The sequence below is a fragment of the Pongo pygmaeus genome, chromosome 7, assembly GCF_028885625.2.
Source record: "Pongo pygmaeus isolate AG05252 chromosome 7, NHGRI_mPonPyg2-v2.0_pri, whole genome shotgun sequence".
NCBI lineage: Eukaryota > Metazoa > Chordata > Mammalia > Primates > Hominidae > Pongo > Pongo pygmaeus.
The window spans coordinates 69,947,886-69,971,595 of record NC_072380.2 but is presented as its reverse complement, the minus strand read 5'-3'; the positions used below and the strand labels follow the sequence as shown (position 1 = coordinate 69,971,595).

At 42.4% G+C, this 23,710-nt stretch overlaps 1 protein-coding gene across 9 annotated transcripts in view; it reads right to left on the bottom strand.

The window, feature by feature from the left end:
- Nucleotides 1-22,892, bottom strand: part of FAM110B (family with sequence similarity 110 member B) — a 157,805-nt gene extending 134,913 nt beyond the window's left edge. For 5 of the 9 annotated variants that reach the window (XM_063668785.1, XM_063668786.1, XM_063668788.1 and 2 more), the window contains exon 1: nucleotides 22,543-22,865. The gene's annotated coding sequence lies outside the window, so the exon portion shown is untranslated. Of the gene's footprint in view, nucleotides 1-22,542 lie in introns of all 9 variants that reach the window. The other 4 variants (XM_063668789.1, XM_054499148.2, XM_063668790.1 and 1 more) reach the window with 2 other exon arrangements.
- Nucleotides 22,893-23,710: the final 818 nt, after the last annotated feature.

Here is a 23,710-nt window from a genome sequence, read left to right as displayed (position 1 = left end):
AAATCTTTATACAAAATATGTGCCTCCAGGGATTCTCACGAAGAACTGGCTCGCATCTTAACTCGACTTTCGGGTTTTCACACAGATGCAGCCCTGTACTCATTGGCCACATCATCTTGGGCAAGTCAATTAATATCCCTCAGCCAGTCTCTTATCTATAAAATGCAGACATATCTACCTTGCAGGGTTCAATGAAGCAGCATAATGCCTTAAGCCTTGTAAATGCTCAAATCTTTGTTCAGGAATGAATAAGAAAACGTGCATGATGGGCAAGAAACACATGCATCCAAGCTGTGTGACTGAAAAGCACTAACTCCCTTACCTACCACACTAGCATCTCCAGTCCTGGCATCTTTCCCTAACTCAAACATTTCCCTAGGCACTGCAAAAGTAAACTGCTAAATTCTCCAGACTTGTTGTGCTGTTTCAAGCCTCAGTCCCTTCACTAAGTCTGTTCTATCTGTCTAGCATATCCTTCCTAAATTTCTCCCTCTACTCCCTGCTTCCAGCCCACCCCTTCACCTGGCTAACATCTACCTTCTCTTAGAAGGCAGGCACATCTGATTCAGCTCAAATCTGACCTTCTTCAGGAAAGCTTTTCCTGGACACACTCCCTCCCTCATTCAGGCTGTGCCCACGCTGCTCACTGCACCAGCTTCTCTTGGGGCCTGGGCTTGGCCTTTTCTCTGGTGCATCATGAGCTCCTGGAGGGCACAGAACACGACAAACACAGACTGGGGCACTTCCTGGCATGAGGCAACACCACAAGGCAAACAGGATGAATACGTGGAGTTGGGTAGCTAGCCAGACTGAGACATTATGAAAGATCTTCCTTCAGGTTCTTGGTTGGCCAAAAATTTGACCTGCAACCAAGCAGCACCAGGATAGGCTTAAGCTGGGGAGGAACTGAGCTCCCAGCTCCCTCCAGCAGGCAGCATCAACTCTCCAGTCATGGAGCTGAGCCAGAGCTTAGCCATGTTGGGCGCTGGAGCCTCCAGGCTCTGTGCAGCCTCAATATGACTGCAACCCCAGCCACATCTGAGAACAACCTCGCGAGAGGCCCAAGCCAGAAATTCCCTAATAAGAAACTCCAAATCCCCACAGAATGTGAAGACAGAAAATCTTCATTATTTGAGCCCATAAGTTTTGGTGTCATTTGTTATGCAACAATAGATAATACAAATTTTACTTCCACACCTGGATCTCTTTGCCCAGTAAAATCATTTTCTAAAAGCATTTACTTCATAGATTTAAAAAATATCATCAAAGTGGCAATGAGAGCATGTGTTCCAGTTACCTCTGGCCAAATCCACCAAAGAGACATCAGATTTCTCAGATGCTAAAACTGATTAAAAGATACTCTACATAGTTTTGTTTTCGTGAGGTATTAAGATTAAATGGGTCAAATATATAATTAAACCATATAAATAGAATGAGTTGAATGATATAGTTAGGAATAGTTAAATATTCCAAGAGTTAAATTTATTTCCAAATAGGACCTATTTTAATTATATAATACTCATTTAACTGGATTTCACTTGAAATCCTCATGCCTTTTTTCTTTTCTTTTTTTTCTTTTTTTTGAGACAAAGTCTCGCGCTGTCACCCAGGCTGGAGTGCAGTGGCACAATCTCAGCTCACCACAACCTCCACCTCCTGGATTCAAGTGATTCTCCTGCCTCAGCCTCCTGAGTAGCTGGGATTACAGGTGCACACCACCACACCTGGCTAATTTTTTATTTTTAGTAGAGATGGGGTTTCATCATGTTGGCCAGGCTGGTCTCGAACTCCTGACCTCAAGTGATCTGCCTGCCTAAGCCTCTCAAAGTGCTGAGATTACAGGCATGAGTCACCACACTGGCCCCTCATGCCTTTTCAAGAACACGTTTTAATTAACTGAGGACACTTTTACTTAAGGACCTAAGACTAAATTTGGAAATTATCTTCACTGTATTCCTCCAAAATTAATCAATAGTATCTGTATTAATTTTTGTTGAAAAACAAATGTTCTGAGAGTATAAATTTAATGTCATCTTCTCTGAGAGTGTAAATTTAACGTCTTTTTTTTTTTTTTTTTTTTTTTGAGACAGGGTTTTGCTCTGTCGTCCAGGCTGGAGTGCAGTGGCGCAATCTTGGTTCACTGCAACCTCCACCTCCAGGGTTCAAGCGATTGTCCTGCTTCAGCCTCCCGAGTAGCTGCGATTACAGGCATATGCCATCATGCCCAGCTAATTTTTTGTATTTTTAGTAGAGACAGGGTTTCACCAGGTTGGTCAGGCTGGTCTCGAACTTCTGACCTCAAGTGATCCACCTGCCTTGGCCTCCCGAAGTGCTGGGATTACAGGCGTGAGCCATCACACCCGGCTTTAACGTTATCTTAAACAAAAACTGCCCAAGCTGTCTGAGCATAAAGAAGAACATCGACTCATCAACTAAAACAATTAAAATTCCTAAGGAAAGAAAGTTATTTTGTAAAAATATTTTTAAATCCAAGGAAATAAGTACATTTTCATGGCCTAAAGTCTTGACGTTAGTAAAAATTTCTAATAATCGCTATATTTATAAATATTTTATTTATAGCAGAATATGGTACAAAAACATTTTCTTTTAAAATTAAAAATAAAGATCATAATAGGTTTGCTTCCAGATGTCCAAAATGTTTAATAAATGATAACCCCAAAACCAAATCATAATTGAATTGGCATTTTAAATATGAAAATCTACACAGATTAAAGAAAAATGCAAAGTGGTTAGGGAAAACATACTCGTACGTGGCTTATTAAACAGAAGTGTTATTTTAAAAATTAGGAACTGCACTGAAGATTCTCAATGACAAGGTTAAAGCCTGTTGCATCAAAGGTCATCTTCTCTGGGAGAACTTTTACAACCTCTTCTGCCCTTTGCAGCATTTTCCCTGCAAGACATCCACCTTTATAACCTTATGTCCGGGGACACAGACCTAGCACTACACACTTCTCGGATGAGGACTTCACCCAGACAGGCTCAAGATCACCAGGGAACTTGGGGAAAATGCAAATCTGGAGGCCCTCCCCAGACCGTGTGAATAGGAAACTCTGGAGCAACTGGCAATTTGTTTGAATAGCCCTCCTGGTGACTGTGTGCTACAGTTTACAAAGCACTGACCCAGATCCAGGGTTCCTAAAGCTACCTGTGCATCAGCATCCCCCAGGGAGTACCCTGTGCAGTCCCACCGATTCCCGTTAGGCAGAGGGAGGCCCAGGAAACTCTGTGATCCTAAGTGTTCTTACTAGACAGTCTGGATCACTGAAGCAGGTAATCCGGAAGGGCCCTTCGAGGAAGAACTGACATGGGTTATGCCAATTTAGCTCTGATGGTTCTAGTTTGGCTCGGGCCTTTTCCAAGCCAGAGAGAATGGACGACAAAAGCATGATTATCACAAGCAGATGCCACGTCTTAGTGCACAGTCAATCCTCGTTCACAAGAGGCCCATGTCCCAGTCACTTTCACAGCACAGTGACAGGCATGCCAGCACAAGAGGCCAGCTACCTTACTCCTTCTGTACTCTGCGTACAAGCATTTATCAGTTTATTTTGGTGTTAAAGAGAGAAGTGACCTTATTTTCCAACACTTTGTCCCTGAGAGTACCTGAGTCTACCACAGAGCAGGCTCAGAGCTCCATGATAAAATAAACCCAAAATGAGAAGTAAAAAAGGTGGTGCCAGAAATAGCAATAGCAACGGTAGTTTATGGGTGAGGATGATGTGTCAAGATAAAAAATATCTTGGCTTCAGTATGCAGGACCAAAAGATGACTGTCCAGCCCCACTGGACTCCCCCTCTGTGTTCCGGAACAGCAGAGGGTCCACTTTATATGGCAGCCCATCCTGGTCTGGGTCACCTGGGACTGCACATTAAGCTGAAGCCTGCTTCCCCACCACTCTCCCTCGTGGATTCAGCAATGTGGTGAATGCACATAATTCACAAATCCCTCCACCCCACCAGGGCCTTTCCAATATATAAACAACTATTTACTGAGCCCCAAAAAGTGCGCCAGGCTGGGACTGCTGCCAGAGACAGGACAACACCCACTCCCCACCATAAGCCCCTGATGTGCGCCCAAAGACCACCATGGGGACAGGCCAAAGCTGCCCCTTTCATACTCTTCTGCCAGATCTGACATTTCTTGCGATGATACTGATGATACTCCATCTTTGATCCACTTTGGGGAAAGATTCTGTAACAGCAGGCATTTGTCATCTAGTGCAGTAACGAGAGAAATCTTTGTTGATAAGCAAAGCTCAGCCAGCCTCAGTTCTACAGACATCACACAGCATTTCAGGAGAAGGAGGTCCTAGAGAAAACCCATCAGGGGCCTTCCACAGCCCCTCCCACGTCTGGGGGGAAGGAGGATTTGATAGAAGTGACAGCCCGGGGGGAAGCAGAAGTTGGGGCCACTGGGAGCCATCCTAGCAGGGAGACACCAGCCTGGGATGGCAAATGTCATAGGAATGCTCACTTCACCTTGCCAAGCTCAGGTGGAATAAGACCTCAGATTCCAGGAAAGGGAAGAACAGACTGGGGAGGACACTGGGACCCCAAGCTCTGGAGCCAGTCAGACCCTGTCCCTCATCCACTCCTCCACTCCCCAAACAACCTGAAGAATACATCTTTGCACCAATGTCCCTGTTACTAAAGTGTGACCACAGTAACACAGACTCTGCAGCATTCCTCTGAGGAAGAAATGGGATAACCCCAAATGTCCTCCAGCAGTCCTCCACAGGCCCAGGGACTGAAAGGGCTGTCTGCCACCACACTTGTGACCACCCAACGGGCCCGGAGCAAACCATGTTCATGGCCCAGAACCAGCACCAAATCCCGTTGGAGGTTTTCTACTCAAAGAAATCATTCTTATTTTTTTTCCCCTAGGACTCAATAAAACCTTTTATTTTGAATGTGAAAAAAGTACACAAATATTTTTTCTCACCTAACAAAATAAATAAATAAAAATTAAAACATTGCCCACTCCTGATTTAGACATTTAATATAAAAGTTTGAACAAAATAACTTCCATCTTCTCAGTGTAGAGTTTAAACACAACCGACTACCAGCCAAAAATGACATTAAGAAGGTCTTTAGTTTTACCTTAAACCCTGCCTTCTTTCCCAAAAATATGTGAGATATTTCAACAACAAAAAAAATCAGAGGAAAACAGAAAATTAAAATTATAGTACCTAGAGAAAATTTAAGCACATAATACAGAGGTCAAGCTAGAGAAGAAACTAGTCAGAATTTCCTACCAACCTGCTATAGTTTCACCTCAATTTTGCCTAAGTTGACTGTTCATCTTTCTAATCAAATTACTTGCCTTGCAGGTTTTTGACATATTGTTAAAGGTGTGTAAAGTGCAGAGTACACTAGGCAGTAATGCACGAGGTCCTCACAAAATCTCTACCAAAATACAGTGAGATGTCGTGTGGCCATCTCTTGAATATCCTTCAGCTGAAGCAGAGCCTGTGACAGATGTGAGCGCTACTCAGTCACGAAGGTGATTCCGAGGGGGTCTAACATAACTCCTTGCCACCTGGATGCTGCCTAGAGCCACTTACTACATACTTGGAAGACACAAGCTGATGGAAGCAAAGCCATGGATGGGCTACCTAAAATAATCTTGAAATCACCTTGAAATAATCTTCCAGAACTAAATGTAATCCAAAAGACCAGGATGGCTAAAGAGTAGAAAGGAGAGTTCTACCGGCAATATTGGTTTGCTGGCGTGGAAGAGAAGATCTTGGGTGTGTGTCAAAGGTCCTCTTTCTTTCTTCAAAGACAGGAGGACAGGTCAGGTTTTACGCCTCACAGGGTCTGTATCACACGAGAGTCCTACACATTCACAGGTTTGGAAGGAGCTGAGCGCGTGCACAGTGGGTAAACATATACGTAACATACATCTCGTGTTCACTTTGGGGTGGGGTTTTAGCATTAAAATGAGGTGGAATTTGGCTCTTTATGTGAAAAGGTGAACCATAGGAAACAGAGTTCCTGCGCAGTCTCTAAAAGCATGCTGAAACCATTTAATGTCTGCAGTTGCTTATTAGAAAAGGATACTTGAAAGGCCAGCGCTCTATCCAGTCAGAGTTGCAGTGGTCTGGGTGGCAAATGTGTTAGGAGGGGTTTGATAACTCCTGCTGTTAGGGAGCTTAGAGCCATAGGAATTTAGAAATTTGCCATGCCAGCCAGGGCTCTGAACCCTCAATCCACAGGCAACGTTGTTTCTTTAAGCTTAGGGTCTTTCTTAGTTGAGAAAAGGGCATCTATTTTGGTCTCTCAAATCAGAAAACAAACCTCCTCGATTGTAAAGAGCTCAGTAGATTCCTAACTCTTAGCTAGAGTTCAAAACGCCTGACCAAAATGTAGACTTCTTCGCTTCTGTAAGGATGCCGCCAAACAGATACCGTGTAGGCAAAGCTAGATGTTCTTTGAGAAATGTTTGAAGACCACTCTAGTACTTGGGCCCAGTACACCTCCCAAAGAACAGTGTCAAGACAATTTTGTCCTGGAAATTTTTCAAAGCAGACATTGCCAAGCTTTCTACCATAGCTGTAGAAAAATTTCACATAAATGAATTTGCTAAGTTGTGAGATATGAACAATTAAAGATAATGATTTTAGTTTTACAACAATTAAGCCATTCTTTATGGCAGGAGTTAGAAATCAGGTTTCAAGTGGAATCTTGTCAAACCAGCAGAGCTGAGAGTGATATTCCTAGCCCAGCCCAGCACCCTACACACATGTGCCTCTAATGGTGTGCTACCACAGGGACTATGGTTTCATTTAAGCTGTTTTCCTTCCTCCTAGATGGAAATTTAAGGTTACGGACGACATCTTATTAATCTTTACTCCCAGCACCTAGCACAGTGCCAGGGCATGTAAGTACTCCAGAAATGTATTCAATGAATGAGCCCCAGATCACTCAACAGAGTATGGCTCATGGGGCAGAACCTTCTAGAGCACTAAAAACCTGACCAAACCTGATCTCTTCCCAAATGAGGCCAGTGTATGTTCCCTCACATTCCTGAAATGAAGCGAACTCTATAGGAAGCTGGAGGACAGCTCAGGCTGTTCTTGACACAACCACCAAGAACTGAGAAACGAGACCGGGCATGGTGGCTCATGCCTGTAATCCCAGCACTTTGGGAGGCCAAGGAGGGTAGATCACTTCAGGTCAGGAGTTCGAGATCAGCGTGGCCAACATGGTGAAACCCTGTCTCTACTTAAAAAGAAAAAAAAAACTGGCAGGGCGTCATGTCGCGTATCTGTAATCCCAGCTACTCGGGAGGCTGAGGCACAAGAATCACTTGAACCTGGGAGGCCGAGGTTGCAGTGGGCTGAGATCACGCAACTGCACTGCAGCCTGGATGACAGATGAGACACTGTCTCAAACCGAGTTTCACCAGCTACAGAGAGAGCTGTGCCATCAACCACAACTCCATGCTCTCTAAAATGCCTTCGACCTGATCAGAGGACACATTTCAAATGAGTTACGGAAATCCAAATATAAACCTACAGAAGTGTTCTGATTTTCTAGCCAAGTAACCCTATAAAAAGAAAAAAAAATGAGGTCAGTTTGGCATGATTTGTTCTTAGTAGAATTATTCTTGCTTTCAGTTATTACTACTTTCTCTCCTACAAGTACACAACCATCTGCTTCGCACTATGTTTTAGAAAGCTGCCAAGGAGATGGAGCAAAATCAATGAATTAGAGTCTAGAATGGCACCATCCCATGGAAATATAATGTAAGCCACAAATGTGAACCATATATGTTATCTTAAGTTTTCATGTAGACATATTTTTAAATAAAAGAATAGGTAAAGTTAATTTTGATAATATATTTAACCCAATAAATCCAAAATATTACCCTTTCAACATGTCATTAACATAAAAATTATTGAGTTACTTTACGTTCTTTTCTCAAACTGAATCTTCAAAATCTGGCATGTTCTTACACTTTCAGGAGAACATCTCAGTTCAGGCCAGCCGCATTTCCAGTGCTGGGAAGCCACAAGTGTCCCGTGGCCCCCACACTGTACAGTGAAGGTCTAGGATCTCTTGGTACCTTCTGCAAAATCTAGGCATTTACCTCGATCCCAGCGCCTTTTGTGTTCTCCACAAACTCTCAGGTTATTATCAACAGTGGTACTTTGTTCCCATCTGCAAGCTCCTTCAACACCCGAGATATAATCTACCTAAATCTCCAGATACAAACTACTCTCAAAGCAGCAGAGAGGTTTGCGATCACAGCAGATAGTCACAAGACTCCGCTGGCTGGAATGTGACTTACGCCCCTCTATCAAGTCCCACTGTCTAGTGGTCAGGCAGAGATATAATTTACGTCTGTGCATTCAAATTACTTGAGCATCATGAAGACGAGGTTGTTTCTTCTCTTCTCTTTATTCAGAGGCAGAGAGAGCAGAGAGGAAGGAAAAGATGACCAAGGCCTGAACTAAGGTGGAGGGGTACCCAGAAATAGAGAGGAGCCAGACAGGAGAGGTATTTCAGGGTCAGATAAAGAAGAAAAACTAGGATGAGGGATGTCAATGGGGACTCGGGCTCTGGTGAGCTGCTGAGCATCAGCTGCAAGAACACAGTCTGCAGATACTGGCCTGTCTTCCACCTGCAGTGTGGAGACCTCTCCCACTCATGGAGCTCATACCTGGTGTCGGCCTTAGTTCAGATGCAGGGGGAAGAACTCATTGAGTTCCTTCCAAAATTACAGCTACAGAGGAGGAATCCGTTCTAGTGTTCCACAGCATTGCAGGGTGACTATAGTTAACAATAACTTATTGTACACTTTCAAATAGCTAGAAGAGAGGATTCTGAATATTCCTAACATACACACAAAAAAATGTTTGATGTGCTGGATATGCTAATTACCCAGATTTACTCATAACACATTAGATACATGTATCCAAATACCAAGCTGTACACCATGAATATGTAAAACTATTAGATGCTAATTAAAAATAATAATTGAAAAAATGCAGTCGGGCGCAGTGGCTCACGCCTGTAATCCCAGTACTTTGAGAGGCCGAGGCGGGTGGATCACCAGAGGTCAGGAGTTTGAGACCAGCCTGGCCAACATGGTGAAACACCGTCTCTACTAAAAATACAAAAATTAGTCGGGCGTGGTGGGAGGCGCCTATAATCCCAGCTACTTAGGAAGCTGAGGCAGGAGAATCGCTTGAACTCGGAAGGTGGCGGTTGCAGTGAGCCGAGATCACGCCACTGCAATCTAGCCTGGGCGACAAGAGTGAGACTTAAAAAAACAAAGAAAATGCAAGCTTTTCATGACTCCTACACTGTCATTTCATTAGACCACAGAGCTTCAACGAATCTATTAAACATCTATGAGCACAGACAAAAACTGCCTTGCTTGTAGCTATATTTGCTATTTTAGGCACGAGAAATTTACCTTCTTGTTGATAGAAAAAATATATCTTACAGGAATTTTGTTACGTTACATATAAATATGTAAAGAAGAAAATAACACCGTCTGACGTAACATTCCATTTGCATTACTTTTTGTTACAAGTATTCCCAGCATCTAGCATAATGCCTAGGTGCCTTAGTCCATTGGGGCTTCTATAACAAAATTCTGTAAACTAGACAGCTTATAAACCACAAAAATTTCTCACAGTCCTGGAGGTTGGAAGCCCAAGATCAAGGCCAGCAGATCCAGTGTCTGATGAGGGTCCCCTTCCTGATTCCCAGGTGGCACCTTCTCACTGTCTTCTCACACAGCTGAAGGAGGAGGGGAGTTCTCTGGGGTTTCTTTTACAAGGGCACTAATTCCATTCATGAGGGCTCCACCGTCATCATCTAATCACTTGCCAAAGCCCTACCTCTGAATACCATCCCCTTGAGGATTAGATCTGAATATATGAATTATGGGGACCCACAAACATTCAGACCATAGCAGAGGGATGGAGGGGTGGAAAAGTGATGGTAAAAAGAAAATGGAATGAAACCTCATTTTTCTTCCGAACTAAAAAGACGTATCTTTGTTCCACTGATGCTGCATCATCCATGTCTGGTAGGAAACAGTGGGACACACGTGATCCCATACACAAAGTGCATGGACAATTTCAACAATAGCAACTAGACTCTAAAGCCATTTCTTAAAAAAGGCAACAGGACATTTCAGAGGGCTCATGAGGACAGAGCACCTGTGAGGGCAGTTCACTTGTTACACCAGGCAGTGACCTGGGGTTCAGACCAGAGAAGTGACGTTCTAAGAGATGGTGAAGGTGAAGATGACATTCCAGCTAAGAGAAGAGGCCCATGGGGCTTACAGTTACCCAGTGCTTCAGGGCGAGGGAAGACTCGACTTCCACCCATCTAGGTAGCAGCATGGTGCCTGGCACATTGTAGGCACTGAAATACTGGTTGGCTAGGAAATGGTAGTGGTGTCAGTGACTAGGGACACCAATAATCACCATATCAGCTGACCAAAATCCAAACTCTGGTTTTGGAAAAAAAAAAAATATATATATATATATATATATATCAGTTAAGCCAGGCCCAGTGGCTCATGCCTCAAGCCTGTAATCCCAGCACTTTGGGAGGCTGAGGTGGGCGGATCATCTGAGTTCAAAAGGTAGAGATGCGGAAATCCTGTCACTACTAAAAACACAAAAATTAGCCAGGTGCGGTGGCACGTGCTTGTAATCGCTTGAACCCAGGAGGCAGAGGTTGCAGTGAGCCGAGATCGTGCCACTGCACTCCAGCCTGGGTGACAGAGTGAGGCTCTGTATTGAAAAAAAAAAAAATCAATTAAGGGTGGACTTCATGTCCTAATAGTGAAATATCCTTAGTGAGAAGTTTTAGCTCTATTACACCTGGACCCAGCCAGTTTTACCCAGGAGGTCTAGATAAAACTCTTCCCTGGGGTTTAAAGACCCACAGTCAGCCTACTGAACCCTGCCATGGCCATAGCACTAGGGTGCCATGGCCACCTACTACTGTCACAGTCCCTTAGGCCTTATCCCAAGCCAGTGTCTGTAGTTGATTCTAGTCTCAAATCAACTCCTGGACCAAAGAGGAACAGATGAAGAGCCGTTGGAAAGTCCAGAGCATTCTAAACAAGTGAGTCTAAAAGTGAACTCAGAGAAATTATTTAAGTTTCAGTTATATGCAACTGCACAGTTCTTTACTACTTGATGCCTCAACTCTCACAAAGCAAAGCTAAAATTGCACATAAGTAGGAATGCGTCAACTATTTCAACCATAAACTGACAGAGCCCATCACACAAGTACAAAATAGTGCCAGGAAATAGTAAGCATGATATAAGGATCTGCCTGAATAATAATATCATTGTCATCATTATTATTGTGATTGATTTCATGTGATAAAGAGCTCTGTTCCTTCCTGATATCACCACGTTAGGCAATAAATGGTAGTTACCATCAAATCAAATAACTATCTTCTGTTATACCAGAAAATGTTATTTTCAAGTTTCAAAACACTTCTTTACCTAGTCAAAATCTGAAGAGTAAATAGGAATGAAACCTCTAAATAAGATGTAATTGTACAAAGTAACTGCCATCACTTTACACCTGAATCTAAGTTTTGTTGGGGATAATTCATAAAATGGAGCCTCAGACTTGGTAAAAGAGATGCTAACGGCTGTAATAGTTATCTCCATGTGCACCTTACAAAGACCACACGGATTAGGGAGGAAAGGGGTATCAACAACACCACTGTTTTTGTTTCATAGACAATGTTCACCATGGAAAAATACACAGGCATACCTTGCTTTACTGCACTTCACTTTAACATGCTCCAAAGATAATGTTTTTTTACAAATAGAAGGTCTGTGGCAATTCAGCATCAAACAAGTCCGTCAGTGCCATGAGCATGTGCTCACTTCTGGTCTATGTATCACATTTTGGTAATTCGCACAATATTTTAAACTTTTTCGTTATTATACCTGTTAAGGTGATCTGTGATCAGGGATCTTCAATGTTACTATTGTAATTGTTTGGGGCACTATGAACCGTAACCACAAAAGATAGCAAACTTAACCAATAAATGTATGTGTTCCTACTGCTCCCCTGACTGCTGCCTCGCCCCCCGCCCCCAATCTCTTCCTCTGCTCAGGCCTCCCTATCCTCTCAGACACAACAATATTGACATGAGGACAATTAATAACCCTACAATGGCCTCTAAGTGTTAAAGTGAAGGGAAGAGTCACACATCTCTCACTTTAAATCAACCGCTATAAATGATTTTGCTTAATGAGAAAGGCATGTCAAAAGCCACTACAGGTCAAAACTAGGCCTCTTTAGCCAAACAGTGAACCAAGTTGGGCATGCAAAGAAAAGTTCTTGAAGAAAACTTAAACTACTACTCTAGCAAACTCACAAAGGATGAGAAAGCAAAACAGCCTTATTGCTTCTTGGGAGACAGTTTTAGTGGTCTGGATAAAAAATTAAACCAGCCATAATATTCCCTTAAGTCAAAGCCCAATCCAGAGCAAGGCCTTAACTCTTTTCAATTCAGTGAAGGCTGAGAGAGATGACAGAGCTGCAAAGCAATAATTGAAAGCTAGCAGAGGTTGGTTCGTAAAGTTTGTTTGTTTGTTTAAGATGGAGTTTTGCTCTGTCGCCCAGGCTGGAGTGCAGTGGTGCGATCTCAGCTCACTGCAACCTCCGCTTCCCAGGCTCAAGCAATTCTCCTGCCTCAGCCTCCCAAGTAGCTGGGACTACAGGTATACACAACCAGGCCTGGCTAATTTTTGTATCTTTAGTAGAGACAGGGTTTTGCCATGTTAGCCAGGCTGGTCTTGAACTCCTGACCTCAAGTGATCCACCCACCTTGGCCTCCCAAAGTGCTAGGATTACAGGTATGAGCCAGTGTGCCCTGCGGTTCATGAGATTTAAGGAAAGAAGCCATCTCCATAACATAGAAGTGCAAGGTGGAAGCAGCAAGTGCTGATGTAGAAGCTGCACAAGTTATCTAGAATACTGAGCTAAGATCGTTGATGAAGATGGCTACAACTAGACAACAGGTTTTCAGTGTAGACAAAACAGCCTTATATTGGAAGAAGATGTCATCTAGTACAGGGGACCCCAATCCCCGGGGTTAGGAACTAGGCTGCACAGCAAGAGGTGAGTGGCAGGCAAGCAATCCATCTTCTGTCAGATCAGTGGAGGCATTAGATTCTCAAAGGAGAATGAACCCTATTGTGAACTGTGCATGCAAGGGATCTGGGTTGCGTGCTTCTTAGGAGAATCTAACGAAAAATGTAATGAGCTTGAATCATCATGAAACCATCCCCCTCCCCCACCCCATCCCCCAGTCCATGGAAAAACCGTCTTCCATAAAACCGGTCCCTGGTGCCAAAAATGTTGGGGACTGCGATCAAAACTTTCATAGCTAGAGGGAGAAGTCAATGTCTGGCTTCAAAGCTTCAAAAGACAGGCTGACTCTCTCATTAGAAGCTAATGCAGTTGGTAACTTGAAGTTGAAGCCAATGCTGACTTACCATTCTGAATGTCCCAGGGCCCTTAAGAATGATACTAAGTCTACTCTCCCAGTGCTCTATACAACAAAGCCTGGATGACAGCACATCTGTTTACAGTATGATCTACTGAATATTTTAAGACCACTGTTGAGACCCACTGCTCAGGAAAAAGATTCCTTTCAAAATATTACTGCTCAATTACAATGCCCCTGGTCACCAGAAGCTCTGATAGAGATGTACAAAGACATAAATGTTGTTCTCATGCCTGCTAACACAACATTCATTCTGCAGCACATGGATCAATGAGTAATTTCAACTTTCAAGTCTTATTACTTAAGGAATACCCTTTGTAAGGCTATAGCTGCCATAGACACTGATTGCTCTGATGTATCCGGGAAAAGTAAATCAAAAACCTTCTGGAAAGGATTCACCATTCTAAATACCATTAAGAACAGTCATGATTCATGGGAGGAGATCAAAATATTAACATTAACAGGAGTTTGGAAGAAGTTGATCCCAACTCTCATAGATGACTTTGAGAGGTTCAAGATTCCCATGGAGGAAGTAATTGCAGATCCGGTGGAAACAGCAAGAGAACTAGAGTTACAAGTGGAGCCTGAAGATGTGACTGAATTGCTGCAATCTTATGATAAAACTAACAGATGAGGAGTTGCTTATTATGGATGAAAAAATAAAAACTCATTTCTTGAGATGGAATCTACTCCTGCTGAAGATGCTCTAAACACTGTTGAAAGGACAACAAAGAATTTAGAATATTACATAACTTAGTTGATAAAACAGTGGCAGGGTTTGAGAAGACTGACTACAATTTTGAAAGTTCTACTATGGGGAAAGTGCTATCAAACAGCAACACATGCTCTAGAGAAATCTTTGGTGAAAGGAAGAGTCAGTTGATGCAGCAAACTTCATTACTGTCTTATTTTAAGAAACTGCCACAGCTACCCCAACATGCAGTAACTGCCACCCTGATCAGTCAGCAGCCATCAACACTAAGCCAAGAACCTCCAGCAGCAGAAAGAGTATGACTTGCTGAAAGCTCAGATGATCATCAGCATTTTTTAGCAATAAAGTATTTTAATTAAGGTTATGTACATCGTTTTCTTAGACAATGCTATTGCACACTTAATAGACTACAATATAGTTTAAGCATAATTTTTATATGCACCCAGAAACCAAAAAATTCATGTGACTCACTTTATTGTAATACTCACTTTATGGTGGTGGTCTAGAATCAAACCTACAATTTGTCTCCAAGGTATGCCAGTAGATACTGTCTTCACTGTGGATGAACTTACTGTCTTACAGAAGATACACTCACAAAACCAAGAATACACCAAAATGCAGCCATCACTTGGGTCAATAAAGGAAGTGTTGGTCAGGAAGGAAAAAATATCATGTTGCTAGCACTACTGAGAAAGACTTTGTAGAGAAGCAGGACTTAGAGAAGTGGTACCTGGTGTTAACACTCTTGGAGTCAGCTCATTTAAACCAACTTGGGAAATATACTTTTACAAAAATGTTTTAACAAAACCTTACTCTGATTGTATTACAGATATGTGATTGTTAATTTTATGTGTCTACTTGATTGGGCTATTGGGGTGCCCAGATGTCTTGTTAAACATTATTTCTGGCTGTATCTGTGGGTGTTTCTGGAGGAAATCAGCACTGAATTGATGGACTGAGTAAAGGAAATGGCCCTCCCCAATGTGGGTGGGCATTATCCAACCAGCAGAAGGCCCAAATGGAACAAAAAGGTGGAGAAAGATTGAATTCTCTCTCTCTCTTTCTCTCTCTCTCTCTAGATGCTTAGCTAATACATCTATATTTTCCTGACCTTATACTGGAACTTATACCATTGGTTCTCCTGGGTCTCCATCTTGGAGACGGCAGATCATGGGACTTCTCAGCCTCCATAATCATGTAAGTCAATTCCTTGTAATAAATCTCTTTTTTTCTATGTATATTCTATTGGTTCTGATTCTCTGGTTCTCTGACTAATACAAGGTATATGTGAATAATTAATACCATCTGGTAAAATGAAAAGTCCAAAGAAAATGAAGATACTTAAGTATCTCTGGCATAAAATGTATAAAGGTATTTGCTAATATGCTGGTATGCTTAATTAAAGGGCCCTGCGATTTGGTCCCTTTATGGATCACTCACAGTACCTAAAGAGCAGCATGCTTCACACTGAAATTACTCAGAAAAAGGCTGGTCGAGATAGCAACCAGGGATAAACAATCAAAACAGTTCAATCTTGTAATGCTAGTGAATCCTGAAATGAAAAATACCTGTAAGAAAAATCAAACAAGCAAATCAGGCCACATGAGTTAAAACACATGTCACATTGAGGCAAGGGCAGAGCCACTTCTAACTGGAAAAACAGGAAATGCTATGTGCACACTGAACACTAGGCCCTTCTCTCACACACACACACCTGCACACACTAGCTCCATGACAAGTGTGGCACTTTCACTGCTTCCATGGAAAATTCATTTGAAGTTAATTTCCAAATAATACAGGCAGATCATAGATATTCTCTGGCACTACCTAAAAGAACATTTCAACTACCCACAAAATATATATTTATATGACTGTACTACTCTCCACCAATAAGAGAAGAACATACAGATTCACTAAGAAGAACTAGAAAAAAAAATCTTCATTAAATTAAGGAACTAAGTTACTAGGCAGGCAGTCTATCGCCACAAAAATTGTGGCCACTTTACCAAAACATTATAAAACGGTTTATGGTTACACACCCGGTGCATGTTGCAGGTTGGAACAAAGCCAACAGAAGCTGTGAAGAGCACCCATGACTAGTCATATTAATAACCCACACAATGATTTCTCTTCTTCTGTCATGGTCACTAAACAAGAACAAAATTTACTGGGGGGAAAAAATCTGATTTTAAAATCACAACATTCCAATTAATGATCATTTGAAAGGACACTGGCTAGGGACAGATTAAAGGAATTTTTTTTAAATCCCCAACTCACAGTCAACTGTACAATAAACCTCCCAACTCACCTTGTTTTAACTACGTGGTAAAAACACATAAGGGTAATCAGGATTCATTGGTATTTTCCAAAATTGCTGAATGCCCAATTTCCAAATGTCTCTTTTTGACCAAGAGTACAAATTGTGGCCCCTGTGGCAGCCAGAGAAAGTAAACTGACTAACATGTCTGGGCATGTGTGTGACTAAATATATATACACATCCATGAATGTGGAGTGTCTACAAAAGGGCTGAAGATAAATCTTGGCATTTTATTCATTAAACTTCACCCAAGGACTGTAGTCAACAAGCAAAAACTGTGCAAGATTAAAAGCCTGAAGAAGAATACACAAATATTCTTATTTATAAAATGAGTATGATTTCCTGCTGAAAAATACAAACAGCATCAAAATCAATGTACTAACAAAAGTCATTACAATGAGATGTGATATCATAAGTAACATAAAAGAACTTAGCAGAAACTGAGAGAATAATCTACCATCCATCATCCATCATCCATCTGGCAGCTCCCACTATACTCAAACTAAATGGAAACACTCCGCCCCAACCCCAACTCCCCTGTGGTCCATAAGGCCCTGCTGACCTGGTTCCTTGGCTGCTATCTCTTGTTCCTCACAAGGGCAGGTTCTGCCTGTCACAGGGCCTTTGCATGGGCCATCCTCAATGCCCACAGACCTTGCAGAGGTCATTTAATAAATAAGAATTTTTTAAATAAATACTCATTTTATAAATAAGAATATTTGTGTATTCTTCCTCAGGCTTTTAATCTTGCACAGTTTTTGCTTGTTGACTACAGTCCTTGGGTGAAGTTTAATGAATAAAATGCAAAGACTTATCTTCAAACCCTTTTGTAGACACTCCACATTCATGGATGTGTATATATATTTAGTCACACACATGCCCAAACATGTTGCCTTCTTTTCACTGAAGTCAGCTCTAAAGTCCTCAGTGAAGCCCTCCCAGACCACCAAGCCCAGATGGAAAAGTGGCCCCCATTCTCGACTGCACTTATTACTGCCTTAAGTTCGCTTTTCATTTATTCATTTAATTTATTATCTATTTTCCCACTTTACACAATAAAGCCTCAAAGAGGAAGGAACCTTGTCTTTCCTGACTGGTGTTTATTCAAAGTACCTGGCACACAATACGTCCTCTATCAATATCTGTTTAATATAATCATCATAGTAGAGGAACTTAGAAAACTATGTTCTTTTGCATAATTACTTATTTTTCATTTATATTAAGTTGCAGTTAATGGGACAAAAAAAAAATCACTGGCGAGAATGATTGTTTTGAAGCCTACATGTATGTGATTCCTCCTAAAAAATAAAATTAAAAAGATGAAATAAACTTCTAATGGGGCTGTGAGAAAAAAATGTTTTGCATTACAACACAAGCACTCAAAAATTTCCCATATGCCTGTGAACTGTATTTTTAAAAGCCTTATCTGGTACTGGACAATTTCAAAACCCATTGATCTTGCCCCTGATGTATAAAACATACCACAGAATTCTTCTGATTCTTCCAGAAACCTGTCTACCAAATGACATACTGTTTCCTTTTGCTTAGGTATTCATTTTTGAACTTCTCTCTAAAGTGTTTACAATTTCAAAGTCATAGATTTAATGCCGGTTTAAAACTGTTTAATCATCCACATGTTCACTATTTTTATCACCAAACATACTGAGCAAAGAAAGTAATTTGCTTCACCTACTAAAGTTTCCTTTAAAACAACAACAACAACAAAAAACGAGGCTTATGTCTTTGAATGCCAGTTTCTTATGGGAGTTTCCTTATTAGACAAACTGTAAAATGTGAAAAACGTAAAAATCTCACTCAATCCCTTCTTCCCATAAGTATAAGGAAATCTAAGATGTCAAAATGACATAGGCATGATTTAAGTTCATTAATTTTATATTACAAAAGGATCATTCAGAAACAAACTCAGGTTGTTTTAAAACAGGATGAAAAAGAATTCTGCAACAGTGGAGAAGCCTTATATCTTAATTATCTGTAATCGTTTGGATGTTAACATTCACAAAGAATGAAAAACTAAGTTTCCTACAACTATTCCCCAAAATCTTTCATGCAAATCATCCCACAACTTATCCTTTCAAAGTCTAGAGTTAATGCTACATTTAGCTTCTTTGATAAACACTTGGGTATAATATGTGTTTTCTTCTGAACAATTCCCAAATATTACATTTGTGTATTTCTATAACATTTTCAGTACAAAAAAAATCACCATTAAAAAAATTAGATTAGGCTCTGCCTAAAGTCTAAAATAAAATAAATGAATATACAAAATGAGGATTTGATTCAATGTTTCCAAAATCATCATAATCCCCTCTGATGTACTTAAGTGATCAAAATGAATAAACCTCCTTTAACCCAAGGGAAAGAAAGTCACTGGGCATAGAGGGAGCTGTGCTGCTCCCAGATCACCTGAGCAAAGAAGCCAAAAACAGACCCAACATTCTTTATTACTTCTAAATCTAAGACATTTTTATCAGAGTCTACATAGTTCAAAGAAGTTAAATGTGCCATCTCCCTCCTCAACCTTCCTAAAACAAGCAATCTTTAACAAGGTATTGTGAAATCTTAAAAGGTTTCCCCTGAAAACTAAAAGTGGCGTACCTTTCCTCATTTTAGACTCTTTGATAATCAAATGCTAACCACAAAATTCAAAGTATGTCAATGAGTTATAGAGAAGAGATTTGTTGACATCAAACCTGAAAAGAAGGTATGAAACACAAACACTTCCAGCAACTGAATGTACAAGGCAGAAGTTATTCCTCCTGGCATGACAGAAAGATTCACGGGGTCTGGAGACACACACACCTTGCTACATATTAGCTATGTGACTTAGATAGGTCACCTCCCTTCACTTGTATTATAGAAAGGGGATAACAGCACCTACTCTCTCTTAGAGGAGAGAATGCACCCACCATCAACCATCGAGGACTTTGCTGGTCCCAGAGCCAGCCCTTAGAGATAACTGTTATTATGAACCAGAAAATCCTTTTTCTGAGTGTACTAGATTTCTAGCCTTGGTGTCTGTACTGAATACGATGAATGTATTTTTCTTGGATGAGCCATGACTTTGCAACACTTCAGTCTTCATCCTGAATATCAATTCTCACTGCATCATACCAGGAGCCAGAAGAATGATGCAAATCAAAGTAAATGAGAATTGGCCCTAGGAAGCTGTTTTCTTAAATAAATTCAAGATGCAAGTAGGTTTCTGATCATTTGTTTCTCTCTCCTAAAAAGTTAAGTATGAAAAAAAGTTCAGATTAGTTGGAGATCCTCTAGGCTCAGCTGATCAATCTGACTCTACAATGGGAAAATAAAATAAAGTGAACAGTTACATAATAATATTTTTACAAGCAATGTTTGTCTAGCACCTAAAATGCGATGGCTTTCAGAGAGAAAAATGGCCAATAGTCTACAAATGTTGAACATATAAAGTACAAATTTAAAAACAAACTGTATTCCCAAAAAGAATGTTGGACAGTGTCTGGTTGGTAAGAGTATGTTTTGAGGGGGGAGCAAACAATGGGATTGCTAAATTAATCCCTGGGATTCTACTAGACCATACATGTGCCTCCTCCACCAGCCTTGTCCACAGCACCATCTACTGCCAAGCCACTGTGCCTACAGCAGTTTTGCTTCTGCAGGGCCCTAAGAGTTAATACCATACCTTCGCTTAGCTATTTAGGAATCACGATTTTTAAAAAGTCACTTCAAAGTTAAAGGGGAAAGGAGAACATGAAATGAGAGTAAACTCCTGACAATCATTTAAAATATCTAAATAGCAAACACAATCTTTGGTTACTAACACATGGCAAATAAGTAGTTTCAAATAAGTGAGTTTTCTTAGCTAGTTAGGCTATAATCCTGCTCTAAATATTTTAAAGCATGAAAAAGAATTAAATGCTCTGTTTGATGTATATACAGTAGACATATTTATCTTTTATCATCGTTTAACACTGTGAGAGTTACTTAACTGTGCTGTACCAACGGTTCTTTCCACTGGGAATCGGAAGTGGGATTCTAAACCTAGAGAACAAGGGAGTGCAGGGGAGGTAAGGGATGGGGTTGAGAGCCCAGGTCTTCCCTAATGTCGAGGCCTCTCTTTAAACAATTAGGCTCTTAAGGACAACCAGGTCTCCTTATGAAAGGCACCAGGGCATGACTGGGTTCAAGACTGTGGTCTTGCCCTTAGAGATCCACTATATAAGACGAATTAAATCAACCCTTACCATGCATAAGGATACGCAGAGGAGCCTGTCAGTCATAGGCAAAATAACAACCCAACCTCAGCCCTGATCTAAAATTAAAACCACAGACTTAAAATAGATCATGATCTAACAGATCAGAATTTTAAAAATCAAAACGACCATTTTCCAAACAGAAAATAACACATAGCTTGATAAGAAAAATTAAAAGTAATATTAGCTGACACCTAGAACTATATGCAAGGCACTGTTCTAAGCACTTTATGTCAGGCTAACAAGGCACCAACCACCTCTCTGTTCAATTAGTGACTTTACAGTGTACAATCCATAGTAATACTACAGATTAAATACCGTAGGGTAAACCAATGGGATGTTATCAGTGAAGGATTCTAGTTTACCATTAACTCACCCTTATTCTAGACTAACTATGCTTAATAAATAGCTTACCTGAATGACCAGGGGTTGTGATGTCACAAAAATGAGTACAAGAAATTAATACAAGTATCTTCCCAGAAATGACTACGTGTAAACTGGGGGGAAAATACTAAATAAATACCTTCTTCACCAACAAAGGAAACGAAGAAAATGGAAGTCCTACTATTCACACTGCAAAAATGCTTATTCTACTATCATATTCCCTTTTGAGAAATAGACCAGTTACGCCAGAAGTGCAATGTTGTCACAGATGTGTGCCAGATTTTGCAGAGGACATAAGTTGGCTGTGAGGAAGAACACAGAGTTTGCCTATTTTTTAGGCAGGAAAGAAAGCCTGCACTTTTCTGTGTGTGTGTGTGTGTGTGTGTGTGTGTGTGAATAAATCTGAATAACAACTAGAAAGGGTTAAAAAGCTGAGCACCAGGTGTTTTCTTTCCACTTTCCAGAGTAATTTAAGCACACTGCAAAGTTATCTCCCTTCCTTCCCCACGATCCAGCTTAAGGGAGACCTGTCACTGCCATTTACACTGTACAGCTCCAGCTCTAAACAATAGGAGGGCACCAGGCTGGGCAGCAGGCATCGCGGCTTCCCACAGCCTGTATGGGCTTTGTTGCCAAGTTATGAGCTCCGCTGGGTGATGGAGGCACGAGTGAGCCAAGGAGAATTTAATTCTATTTCAAATCTGTATGCTTTCAAAGAAAATAGAGACAATTGAGGCCACGGGAGGAGCTGGAGGGGTAACCAAAAACAAACTTTCGGAACCTCAGAATCTACATTTCTAGCAGTAATTCTCAGCCAAGGATTAGGTGGTACTGATACTCTCAAAGTATTTAACACCGAGATTAGAGACCATTCAAGGAGCGGTGGTCGAGCGGAGTCCCCATCCTTCGTAGTCCCACTCCTCCAGCAGCAACCGGCGGCGCGCTTTCGGAGCCCACCTCCGTTCCGCAGCGCGGCCAGCTTCCCCCCCTGCCCTGGCTTCAACCCCGGCTCCAGCCCCGGCCCCGTGCCCAGCCTCCTAGCCGAGCCCGGGACGTGCAGCCAAGCCGAGCGCAGAGGCGGCGCGGGGCAGGCAGCGGCGCTGCGCCTCCCCCGGCGGCCCAGAAAGCCAGACGGGGTCCGCCTGGGCCAGTGAGGCCGGGCTGAACGGAGACCCGGGCCGGGCGGGGAGGCTGCAGGCGCAGAGCCGGCTTAGCTCCGCGCCGCTCGGCCACGCGCAGCGCCCGCATTGTCCGCAGTCGGGGCGCGGCGCGACCACTGAACCCGAATCCCGACCCCCGCCCAGCAGTCTCTCTCCCGGCCCCCACGGCCCAGTCTTACCTGGGCCGCTCACCCCAGTCCCTGGCGGTGCGGCCCGAGCCGGGCGCCAGGCTCCGGGGGACTGCGAGGAGGGAGAGTCGGGGCCCGCGAGGGACGGAGGGCCGAGAGCGGGCTGTAGGGGCCGCCGAGTCTTCACGGTCGCCGCCGCGGGGCCGCGGGTAGAGAGCAGACGGGGCTGGCGGAACGGGCCCAGGACGCGCGGCCGCGGAGGGCCGGGCTGGCGGCGGCCGCGATGGTTCGGTCTGCACCGAGTGGGAGGGCTCAGGCAGGCTTCGCCGGAGAGCGAGGGAGGGAACTTGGAGCCAGTTGCTGTGGCCGAGAGCGCGTGTCCCTGAGCCAGTGTACACGCCCCTCGTGCGCCCCGCCCCGCCTCCATCCCGCCCCCACCCCACCTTCCGGGTCCCCACACTTCTCGCACCTCCACTCCAAGCCCTGCCTCTCTCTCAACATCTCCACCCCGCTATTGATGCCCACCCCACCCTATCCCTGACCCACCCCCATTCCACTCGGTCGGCGCCCCCATTTCCTCCCCCTCCCCCACTCCCACCTATGTCCGCACTCAAGCACCCCCACTCTGCTCGCACCCGGTGATACGGCTGGATCTCGGACTGCCACCCCAGTGCAGATCGCTCAGCACTGGAGACGTAGAGCCTGTGTCCTGAATGAGATAACCCCACCTGGTAGTCCAGCCATCCAAACGTCTTGGTGCTTGACATTTTCTGTTTACTAACTTTCATATACTCAGATGGAGCGTCCTAGCTTATTTTCTGAAGGCATTTTTAAGACTTCAAAAAAATGTTTGGAGAAAATAGTAAATAACGAAAAACATCAAGCATGATGTACTACCTCTGAAATGTGGGCCAGCTGATGTTCTAAAATGAAATGCTTTGGGGTGCATCATTATTAATCGCCTAATATGTTATTTGAGAATACTTTCTGCTTAGATTTGCTTAATAACTTGGTTGTTTCAGGAGAGGGTTTGTTTTAGGAAGACTAAACACATTGTAATTTAATTTTGCTATTGGGAAGTCTAAAAGATAAAATCCATCTTTATCAAAATGAATTTGAATGGGATATGGACTCACAAAATAATTGTTTCTTCTAGAAAATATTTAGCAAGGATTTCTTTTTAATCTCTGGTACATTAACAATACAATTTCACTCATCT